This window comes from Anomalospiza imberbis, chromosome 8 (assembly GCF_031753505.1).
Source record: "Anomalospiza imberbis isolate Cuckoo-Finch-1a 21T00152 chromosome 8, ASM3175350v1, whole genome shotgun sequence".
Lineage (NCBI taxonomy): Eukaryota > Metazoa > Chordata > Aves > Passeriformes > Viduidae > Anomalospiza > Anomalospiza imberbis.
The window spans coordinates 25199718-25211321 of NC_089688.1; the positions used below are offsets into that span (position 1 = coordinate 25199718).

The 11604-nt window shown below is 38.2% G+C and overlaps 1 long non-coding RNA gene across 2 annotated transcripts; it reads right to left on the reverse strand.

The window, feature by feature from the left end:
* Positions 1–209: 209 nt before the first annotated feature.
* Positions 210–7849, reverse strand: LOC137478276 (uncharacterized). Of its 2 annotated transcripts, XR_011001487.1 has the most exons (3): positions 7046–7849; positions 1031–1128; positions 210–787 (listed from the first exon to the last, which is right to left on the reverse strand). It is a non-coding gene; the product is annotated as an uncharacterized lncRNA (long non-coding RNA). The 2 variants fall into 2 exon arrangements; XR_011001486.1 differs by lacking the exon at positions 7046–7849 and having other exon boundaries at positions 1031–2074.
* Between the last annotated feature and the right edge of the window lie 3755 nt (positions 7850–11604).

Consider the following 11604-nt stretch of genomic DNA (forward strand, 5'->3'; position numbering starts at 1 on the left):
ATATAAGTGTCATTATCTCTAAGCAAGCATCACTAATTGTATAATTAAGGGTTTGGTATATTTTTTCCTAAAAATTCATTGCTTTCTAACCATCCCTCCCCCCAGCTGAATTTGGTGATATTCTACAGCCATATGGTGCTGTATCACAGCTCTGTGAACGTATTCTATATGAAGATTTAGGTAATAACACAGCTAAGTATTCCTCACCATGCAGGGCAATCCTTTTTAATCATCCACTGGGACTTTGTCCTGTAATGTTCCACACATTTATCTCATTCAAGTAAAATATAGATGGCTGAAAGATACCCAAATAAAAGGTCACATTTAGGAAGCAAGAAATATTGCCTTTCCCCTCAAGAACCACAAAGCATCTAGTAAACCCTTAGTAATTAAGAAACAATAAATTTTTGCCAGGATACACTGGCCTTATGAAAGGGAAAAGTTAAATTACTGCCATCTGACTTGGTGACACAATCCCCAGACAGCTGGAGGAAGCCTTTGCCTCTTTGCTCATTATCATTCTTTAGCTTCAGTGGAAGATGAGTTGGGAACAAAGGGAAGGTCCAGATTCAATTCTATCATTCACCAGCCCCTTTTCTGAACCAAAATCATTAGGTTGCCTTCAGGATTTGTCAGCACTTGCCAGCTGGTCTGGATGCCCAGTTGTTTTGTTTGGAAGTCATTCCACTGCCTTTGCCCTCCTGCCCTGCTCCACGTGTCCTGACAGGCTGGTATCAACCCTCTCTGAATATTTATGCAAACACTGGCATGCACTTTTCTCTCACATCTTGCAGAAAAATGGAAAAAATCCTAATATGTAGGTTGTCCTGTGTGCCACTGTGTGCTGCAGTACATAGAGGAGCAGGCACTGTGTATCTGGCTCTGCCAGAGCAAAGCTACCCATCTGTAAGCTGGGATGTGATTTGAGTTACTGTACAAATTTCCCAAGAGAATTAAGCATTGTAGATATCAGATATAAATCCATACAGAAGAAAGGCAACAGGAAGAAAAAAAATCTTTGTACCCTCACCTAGAAAAACAGATGGATGTATTGGAAGCAGCCTGTGGGAGTTAATCACTGTCTCAAGTTAATAATGAGAAATCTTCTAGGCCCATTAGAAAAAAGCTCTGCATTAAGGAAGAGGCCATCATCAGAATTCCTTTCCCACAGTTAGTTGTCATACCTGCTAACTTGTCTTTCCCAAGCTAAAAAGGAATTTCACCCGGTGGAAGAAAAATGCTTTGTTTATGTCTTTGTCCATACATAGTCAGATATGACAAAATTGTAACAGATTTCTAGGGAAAACAAGCTTTCCAAGAATAAAGCAAGCAATCATAACAGCAGCATTTTCTTTACATTATGGAGTCTTTTGTAATAGCTTTTAGGCTTGATTCAGTGAACTACTAAGGCACACACTGCTTGTGCACAGCGTTTTCATTTCCTTGACTTTCACCAAGGATTTACTGCTCTCCAAAAGACCAAGTTATTGGAAAGAGAGTTACCTACGGTGGGAACATCTGTTCATTTCATCAGAGAATTATCCTTCCTGAAACATTTTCAGCTATATTTCATCCTAATTTAGCTATCACATGGTGCATGATAGTCAATGAGGTACTCCCCAGCTTTCGAAATAGATTTTTACACTTGATCTCTGTCCGCATATTTGTTTCATGCATTAGACCACCAAGCTGTTCACTAAGGAACAACAGAAAGGACACACATAATTTTTCAGGAGAAGAAAACATACAAAATCCTTCATGATCAGACTCCCTGCCAGGCTTTGGGAATCCCGTTGCATTTGAAAAGCAGTGAAATCATTCCAGTTTCCCAGGGCTGTATGTAATTTTCAGTAGATACATCAGTCTCATTCGTTTATTGGTCATGTCTTCAATTTTTTTAATTGGTCTGAATACTAAAATTCTCTGCATGAATGAGTTTCCCTGACCTCTTTCCTCAGCCTCCACTGTGACTGCCAAACCAGTCTCTGTCAGTTAGCCCTATCTTATCCTCCTGGTAGACCTTACCTGCAGCTGTTTAAGCTGCTGTGCTTTCTACCCAAGGAGCCACCAGGTTCAGCATGGGATTCCAAATAACATCTCACCATAACTTTATATGCTGCAGTGGTTTGCTTTCTGTCACTGCCTTTTGCCATAGAATTCAGTTTTTTTCTGTCTTCATTGGAAATTACTTATCTTGATAGGCCCAAGGATCCTGTTTGTGTTGTCTGAAATTCTGCAAGGTGAGGGCTCAGAGTCGTCTTATGCCCAACCAACTCATTTGCTTTTCCTCCTCTTTCATCTCCTCTGCAGGGTTCCAACATAAACGAGAAAAATCTTATAATTAATCCCACAATGTAAAAACTTGCTCTTTGTCATCTTTAATTTCATTCCATTTCTGTTACCTCCCTGGAGGTCATTGAGTTCATTTGAACAATATCCCAATGCTTCTTTCTACAGCTGTCTCCAAATTTTGTACCATCAGCAAATTCCTACAGCACCAAAGTGCCTAATGTAAATATTACACAAAACTGAGTGTAAAACCAGTCTTTAAGTAACTTGGCTAGGAGCCTATTTCCAGTCCAAACCTTCTCCATTTAATATTCTCTTTTATCCAGTTCTTTCATTTTTCAAAACTATCTTCTTTTAACACATAAGTCTTCATGAAGACTTATGTTTTAATGAAGCATAAGTCAAATGCTTTAATGAAGAAGAAAATGCTTTAATGCCAAATGCTTTAATGAAGAAGAAAAATTAGATCTCCTTTTTGTTTGCATAGAGGCATGTTTATATAAAAATACCAACAAAAACATTTGCATAATATGAACCAAATTTTAGCAAACCAAGGTTGCATGCTATTTAAATCCAGGCCTTTATTTGTTTTTTATTCCAAATATGTTCTAAGCCTCTACACAGCACGGATCAGTTCAGGTAGCCAGGCATTTCTTTCAGTGTCAATGGCTATGCCATTCATAAAAAGGAATATCTAGTCCACACCAATTTCAGTAACTTTTCATAATCTCTATTTCTCTATTTTATCCGTTATGAGGATGGTTGATGCCTCTTCATGTTATGATCTTGTATTCACACTACATTATAGTAACTCAGTAAAGAGTAAGGTGGGTTTGGTTGGTTTGGTTTTTTGGTTTTTTTTTTTTTTGTTTGGCTTTTTTGTGTGGTTTTTTTTGTTTGTTTTTTGTTTTTTTTTGTTTTTTGAATGAGGATTGAAGTGACTTGGAGTGTATCTCCCTGGTTTCTGCAATGGAATACAGTGCCATGTGGAATTCTAGTGTCTTTCTACTTTTGGGGTAAGAGAATAGATTTGCTAATAAAAAAAATTGAAACAAAGAAGATACAAAGATAATGAAGTCTTGAATTAGTGTGAATTAATATAATCTCCAATGATCTGAGTAGTTTAATCTTTTTCTCAAAAACATTGCAAGCAAAAAAATAGTGTAAATTTTTGTTTATGCTTTATTTACAATCTTTTATATTCCATTATTCTACATTAGAGTATCCATAGGGGAAAAAAAAGCATATTTATAGTCAATGGAATATTTATCCAATAGAATAAACAAAAATCCCAAACCAATGGGCATTCTTCAATCTGGGAATTGAGAAAAATAAAAAAACTACAATATGGAAGTATTATATAGCAGGAACAATGGGAGTTCAATAAAAATGTGTAAGTCATTGCAAAGGTAGCAAAGAAGCAACTTATTTTGGACAGGGAATCTCTTCTCATTCGGATAAAACAAGCCTACACTTTCGGTGTGTCTCTGCTACTGTATCATGAATTATTCCATGGCCTATGATCATGTGAAGATTTCCATACCAAACAGCTACATCTGCATATGTTCAATAGAACTTTACAGAATTTACTTTTCAAGTAGTTTCACTGGTAGCAACAGGCCTGTGAATAAAAACTATCCTGGTACTTCAAGTAGAAAATATTTCAGATTTGTCCTTCATTTTACCTAGAAAATAAAACTAAGACTCAAAACCACAGTGTATTTAGTGGCGAGTCTCCCATGATGAAATTAAAAAGATATCAGCAAACAAATCAGAGACATCTAACCTGTTTTTAAAAGCAATAAAAATAAATCCTCATCTCCACAAAGGAAGAGGCCTAAAAGATAACCTGCCTCGAAGATGACCTTCAAAGGGTGAAAAGAAACCAAACCTGAGAAAATAAGTGCAAGTGCTGAATGTCCCCAGTAAGCAAGACTTGCAGAGTTAATTCTGCAGATAGATTAGTATAAATTAAGCTTTAAACAACTGTTTATAGTCCTTGCTGGATAGTTCCTGATTTACCATTTTTACCCAGGAAAGCACCAAACAGCTGAGGTAAATTACATTAAATCTTGATGTGGAGAGATTCATAAAGCTCTAAGGTTTAAAACAGAATGTTGTAAAATGTTCATATAACTTACCAGCACAGTGCTCTTGTAATATGCCTGTGTGGAGTTTCTGTACAGCTTAAGTGTCTGTCATGCAAATTAAAATGGTCATTTGAAGAGAGAGAATAGAACTGATGTGCAAGTGCCTCCTGATTGCTGATGCCGGCCTTTGGTAGACTGTGAATTTAGACAATGCCAGGCTGTTCTCTAAAGGTTTTGAATTTAATGTAAAACAGTAATCTCAGAAGGGAACAGAAAAGTCTACCTAAAATTTGGTTTTGATACTGAGAACTTCATACGTGTATATACATACACACATGCAGTACAGATTTTACATATTTACATATATATATTTATATATTTACATATATAAACGTGTTGTTTCTTCTCCTCAATAACTTTGAATCCTTTAAATGAAACATTTAAATACAGCACTGAACAAAATAGCAGCTGAGAACATGAGAAATAGAAAAGGAGGGACACTGATACCAAAAGCACAATATAAGTAAAGTGAATAGGCTATTGCAAGCCAAGGTAAACTGCAGGCATTTCTTTCATCCTCCAGATCTTGCTTTTGTTTGGCCAGCTAAAGATGTATTCTTAAAATATCATAAAAACTTCCACTTCAACTGTCTGTGTGATCTATGCTCTCATTGAACTGTTCAGCTGGGTTTAAGGGTGGGACATTTTCAAGGGACACTACTGCTCTTTCAGAAACAGGGTTCCTTTCTTTGCTGAGTCCTTTTTCATTTTTCTTCTAGTGCAAAGAGCCAGGAGAGAAAAAGATCAACATGAAGACAACTCATTTTTTCCTTCAGTTACGTATAAGAAAGGATGAGGGAAAGGCTTAGATGAATTGTTACCTTTGAAGCTACTACTGTGGAATGTATATCTTATAATTAGAGATTGATAATATCCACAGACTGACATGATGGGTTGATGTGTGCTTTATAAATATGCAAAAAGCAGGTTCATCTAATGTTTTGTATTCATAGAGTAAGTTCTTCTGCCCTCTCTAGGAAAGGGCAGGGAGGTACAATGAGAGGATCTGACCCTCAAAATGGCTTACAGAATTGCCAGTCCCCTCAATTACCCTGCTCACATATGGGGAGCTCAAAGAAACATAACACATAATAATATGATTTTCTCTTTCAGTCTAGGAAGATCATTATCTCCAGAGTTAATGTTACAATATTTAACCCAGCAGAGTGTATTTAGAGTTGCTATTAAACAACAATATTGAACTAAGCAATAACCAGCCCTTGTCTGAGCTGTTTATGATTCTATGGATGTATTATACGCATCACCAGCTTTCTCTTCTGGCATCTGTAAACTCTTCTGACTGGTTAAATGTTCCAGCATTGACACCAGAAGCAGCAATCATTACATGCCAATTCACTGCTAATGAAGGAAACAGATCCAAGACCTAGGGTCACCTTCCTTTATCCACAACACATTCTAATTTTCCTAAAACAAGGCTTATCTGGTAGGAAGAGAGGAGGAGGGAGAGAGATGAGAGTTCTGCTGGTTTCATTGTACTGCTCTGAAAGGAAAGCAAGATAAACAGATAATCATTTCTCTGACTCAAATGTACGTGAGATCTCCCCCGGTATTTATGCCAGCGAAGGCAGGAAAAATTGAAGCGTGCAAAGCAGAGCCTCAGTGCTTCTTTATCTTGAGTCAAGTCACACTTTGTGCAAGCCACTGCTAGAGGCTTCTATCTGCATTTAACCATCACTTTTTTCAACTCTTAACACCTTGTGCTACAAAACAGATGATAGAAGACTCATCAGATAAATCTCCTCCCCAAAACTGAAAACAACTGCACTTCTGTGTCCCTTCACATTGATTACTCATAGTCCCCCAGCTGCTGCCAAGGGACAGCACTGGAAGGCAAGGTGGTTGTCCATACAGCCTTGCCTAGTGGGCTCTCCCATCACCTTTCTGAAGGAATTCTTCCTTGTAAATTGAGAATATCAAAATCTTGAAGTGTGTGGCTAAAAAGCCTAGGTTGCTACTTTTTCAAGTAGGATTCAGTCTAGAGAGGTATGAAACCTGCTGGGCCACATGAAGGAACCACACTGATAGGCAGTTTAGATAGGCTTCCAAATGGTGTAGGAATTATTTTACTTCCTTTGTTTCCCCTCTAGTTCAGATAAAGCTGTCATTTTTCCCTCCCTCTGTTTCTGGAATGCATGTGGTCTGGTTAGTGCTAAATACCAGTCACGCTCACCACACCGACAGCCATATTTCAGGGGGAAGGGTGGACGTTGTTCCTTCATCACGAACTTCCACATGTACAAACAAATCAATATAGAAGTGAGTCAAGAAGAGTTCAGGAACACATATATTAGTGCTAAGCTGACAAGCATCAGCACAGAAGACTTGCTTTTGATTCTCTTCCCTTCCTTGTCTCACCATAAACAGCCCCAGTTCCACCCACAGCCCAGTCCCTCACAGCAGTGATTAAAGTGAGTGATCTTTCCTGGAGCAACCTACTGCAGGGGGTACCATGGAAATGGCAGGTGCAGGAATCTCAGCTGTCATCCTCCTAATGAAAGGCTGCAGTGATGACAAACACAGGCAAATTCATTATGAAAATGAGTGTTTATTCCTGATATGGGTGCTAAATAGATCCCTTGTTTTACCTCATCTCCTTTTGCCTGCCCTAGAAAGCTCCAGGCTCTATTCATCATCTGCAACATGGCAGAACCTTCACTGGCAGATCCTATGGAGTAAAGATAGTTGATTTGTGTGATAGGAGACAACTTACATCTTCATTGCACTAAGGCCAGAGACAGGAGCCTGTGGAGAAGGGGAAAAGCCATTGAAATAGATAGTAGATTTACAGGGAGAGGACAATGCAAGGAAAGTCTAGAAGTCAAAAAGCCAGTGGTGATCCTGCAGCCTCAAAGTCTTGATATTATTAATGGCAACACTTCACCTAGGAATTCCTCTACTCAGCTCAGTAACTTGTAGAGTGGTTAAAATGAAAGAAATTAGAAAGAAATCTCCTTGCAATTTAAACACTGCAGGCAATGGAAAGCCTTCTTCTTCATCTGAGCAGTCAGCCAATGTTGTTAATTACCTCTGCTGTTAAGAAAATACATTAATCCAAAATTTAAGGAAAAAATCTTATTTTCATTTTTTAATTCATGTAGTTTCAATTTCCAGCTACTGTTTCTTGTTATGATTTTGTCTAAAATTAATGAGCACTTTCCCATCCTTGCACTTTATACTAGATATCCCCACTGGAGATAGTTAAAGAATGTGATGAGGTTACCTTTTAACCTTATTATAGACAGAGGCAGCAAAATCTCTCCTGTGATGCCTCCCCATTCACTCCTTAATGCTGAACTTCAGGGGCCACTTCTACAAGTGAGGAAGCAATTTATTCTCTTTGACAATGCAGGGCTCTCTTAGGGGTTCTGCAATAAGTGCAGAAATGGTGGCTGTTCTCAGACACAGAGATCTGCAATACAGGCAAAAGCAGAAACCACCTTCTCTATTTTATTTGCCTCAACATTTAACTAGTTGAAACAACTTTTCTGTGCTCAGGTTAAAAAAAAAACCTTTTAGCCTACACAGGAAGATCCATGCCTCAGCTCTCACATCTCTTGGCCAGCCTTTACCCTGCTGCATTAGCTGAAAGAAAAAAGACTTTGGAAATTATGAGAAGGGAGAGTGAAAGTGCAGAGGACACAAGGCAAGAAGGGGTCAGCTGCAAACCTTGACACTTAGTTTTCTTTTCCTCCTTTTATGATTCCAAGGATACCTGGACTAAAAAAAACAAAAAGTGCACAGGATCAATCCATAAAATTAAGTATATAAAATATTGTCAGAGGAATGTAAAGTGGAAGTCTCATTCATTTTAAATAAGTTTACAATGTAGAATTATGTCCTTAGCCTGCATATCAGATTGGACTGGATAATGTGAATACCAAACACATCAGAGGATGAAATTAGCTTAGTGAGTTGTTTGGTTGGTTTTTTTTTTCCACTTTCTATTTTCCATTTTCTCTAACCTTCCCTCTAGATATTTTTTTTCAATTTCCTTTTTTTCTTAAATCTCACCAACATTTTCCTGTCTGCACTTTGACTGAGTTTTATCAAGGGTTCTGAAAACAGAGATGCAAAGACATGTTGGTAAAAATCTTAGAGTACTTCTGTGAAGAATTTCCTATTTCTCAGGTTGTTTTTTTTTTCGAGTTATCCATATTACATCTGCCCACGAGATATTTTTCAGCTACTAGAAGCAGCAAGCATCTTTATTGCAATGTTTTTGTTTGACTCTAGAGCTCCTTACAGACAGCAGAAGAGAATCTGCTTTAAGTCCATGGTGATTTAAGGGCATAAGCCCCATCAACTATGAAAGGAATTTAGCTGTCTGTTGTAACTTTTACAGCTTCACCCAAAGAAAGACATTGTGCTGTAGCCAGGTACAGGAGCAAGAGCAGAGCGTTTTCACTAAAACAGGGTGAAGCAATTTAAAACCAAATAAAGGAGCGAATAATGCCCACACATGAATTTCTGCAGACTTGCAGCATTCCATTCTGCTACATGGAATAGCACTGTGTCCTGTCTGTTAAATATCTGACCTAAACAAGTTGCTCCACAACAATAATGCAGTTGCTTCTGTAGTAAATCACTACAAAGTCCACCCAACAGTATTGGGTCAAGCAATGAAATTCAAGACAAAAAGACATAAAGTTCTCCAAAGCAGAGTAGCTAACTCCTACCCTTGCAGCTCCTTAGGGAAGAGACATGGGTTTCTTAAGCACATCAAAGGTAGGATTCACACATCACTGAAGCTTTACAAAACTATATAAAAATTATGCATCCAACATCTCTAGTCTGGCATCCAAATTTCCTTCTAAAACAGGACATAAAGTAGGTGGATGGAACAGGTATGTGATTTTCATAGGGCAGAAAAAGATTCTAGCTAATGAACATGCTCTAGAGACATACTTGTGTTTGTTTAAGTTACAGACACAAATCTGCATTGTTGTCAATTTTTTTACATCTCACACTGACTTCTCATCCTGTGAGAGAGATTTTACTAAAAAAAAGAGTCATATGACTATCAAGTAATTAACACAAATTTTAAAAGGAACAGACACTTTACAAGCACTCTACCTTTCCCAAGAACAAATGCTTAATCATGGATATCAATCCATCAAGTCATTATAGTCCTTAGTACTATGCTAAGAAACCATAGCTAAAATGAAGAAAATTAATTATTTTAGTACCTTGTGACTTATACAAAATGTTCCAAAGCTAATATTGTGGGGGAAAACTTCACAACTGCTTCAATATATCTCTCCACAATTCTTAATAAAATTTCAAGTGAAGGCACAGGATGGGAAGTCCTTAATCATGTCTGTGATCTTGATTGGCATTGATTTCTCGTCCAGCTGAGAGCTGTTCATTTCCACAGGGAATACCTATTTTCACAGGAGTAGGAATGACATCAATCCAAGAAAGCAAATTAAGCTAAAATTAGGCATTTTTTTAGCTTGATTCTGAAAAACCCAATAATTGACAGGAGCATTACTCATCGCAGCATCTGAGGAGAAGTCTCCTGAGAGCAATCCTTTTTTTTGCTCCTTCTCAAAAATGCACATATGTTTCCTTTCATTCTTTCCTGTGGGCATAAGGCATCAAAAAAGAATAGAGCTTCTTCGACATGTTCACAGTTTAAATGCACTGAACGCTTCGATATGAAATCATTAGTTCCAAGTAATGGTAAGCAGACTGTGCTCATCCATAGATGGTGACAGAACGTGGTGAATTGCTTTGGAGCTATTTCCAGGAGGAAAGAAATGTTTAATGGACACTCCAAAATTGTGCACAAGTATGCAGATGTGAAAGAGCAAGTCAATGCAATCCAGCCACATTGAACTGATGTAATGTCTCCTGCAAACTGGTGTCACAAAGCCAATTTCATGAGCTAACAGGAGACAGAGCCTGACCTGAAAATGTAATTAACACTGAGGGTTAAGCCAAATTAAACCAAAAGATTTTCAACGAGTCTTGACGTATTTTTCATCCAGCTCCTAGAAGACGTTCAGCTGCCACCTGGGTGCAACCATGGATAATTCCCATAATGATTCTGGACCTCTGGACCTAAGGCAGGCTTTGGATGGAATCCACTGGGCTCTGAAACAATTCACCACAACTCGATGGAAGAAAAGGAATAACAAATTTGTCCTGGCTCAACTGTGCAGCTCATGGCTTGTTTGCAGAAAGCACTCACTTCCCAGTGAATGAGAGGAACCTGTGACCTGTTATGTATCAACCAAACATTTCAATTCATCTGGAAGTCAGAAGAGACTAGCAGCTATACCTCCACTCTCTAACTGGACATGGCTTGCAATTAGATGGAGTAGATACACGGGGTGTGTGTGCAGTCCTTGGCATTTGTAATCTTTCCAAGCACTGATTGCAGGGTAAAAATCCAAATAATCCAAGGCAAGAGTTTAACGGGACCACTGCCCACTCCAGTTATTTTATTATTCAGTTGCTTTTCCTATTGTCCTTTCACATTATTTCTCTGTTGGATGACACAAAAGGAACAGGCCCAGTGGTAATTTCATTCAGATTTGTCCCAATCTGACTCTTCCAGCTATGCAGACAAAATAATTTAATTCCTTGGATTGAGCAACAAACCAATACATGGCCTAATTTTGCAGATACGTCATACTCTGGTGACAAATGATTTGTAGAACTTGATCTAATGTGTCTTGGTTTCTCCCTCAAGCTCAACTCATCCAGCTGCTCTTCTTTCCATTCTACAGGGCTTGCATTCCCTGAGAGGCTGAGAAGATGCACATAATAAACAAGTCACTAACAAAATAGCACGTTTTGGCTCACACTCCACCCTCATCTGGTGTGGGTTGGGCCAGTTTGAATCTGACACCTCAGAAACTTCACAAACTGAAGCTCAAAGGCAGAGGGACTCACCCATGGCAGAGAGACTGACAAAAAAATGAAGTTGGGTTTATAAATGTGAGGTTCAATGAATTGCTTCATCTGGCCTACTCTGTACCTGGGTAAAGTTAAGCACAGTAGCAAGCTGTTAATTTTCAGGGTGTCAAAGGGAAGTTTATGGAGAAATATAAAACAAAAAAACTGCCTCATTTTAAGACCTCACAGAAAGAGCATCTAGAACAAATTTGCTTCTTGTTTTATCAAAAAATTAAGACTT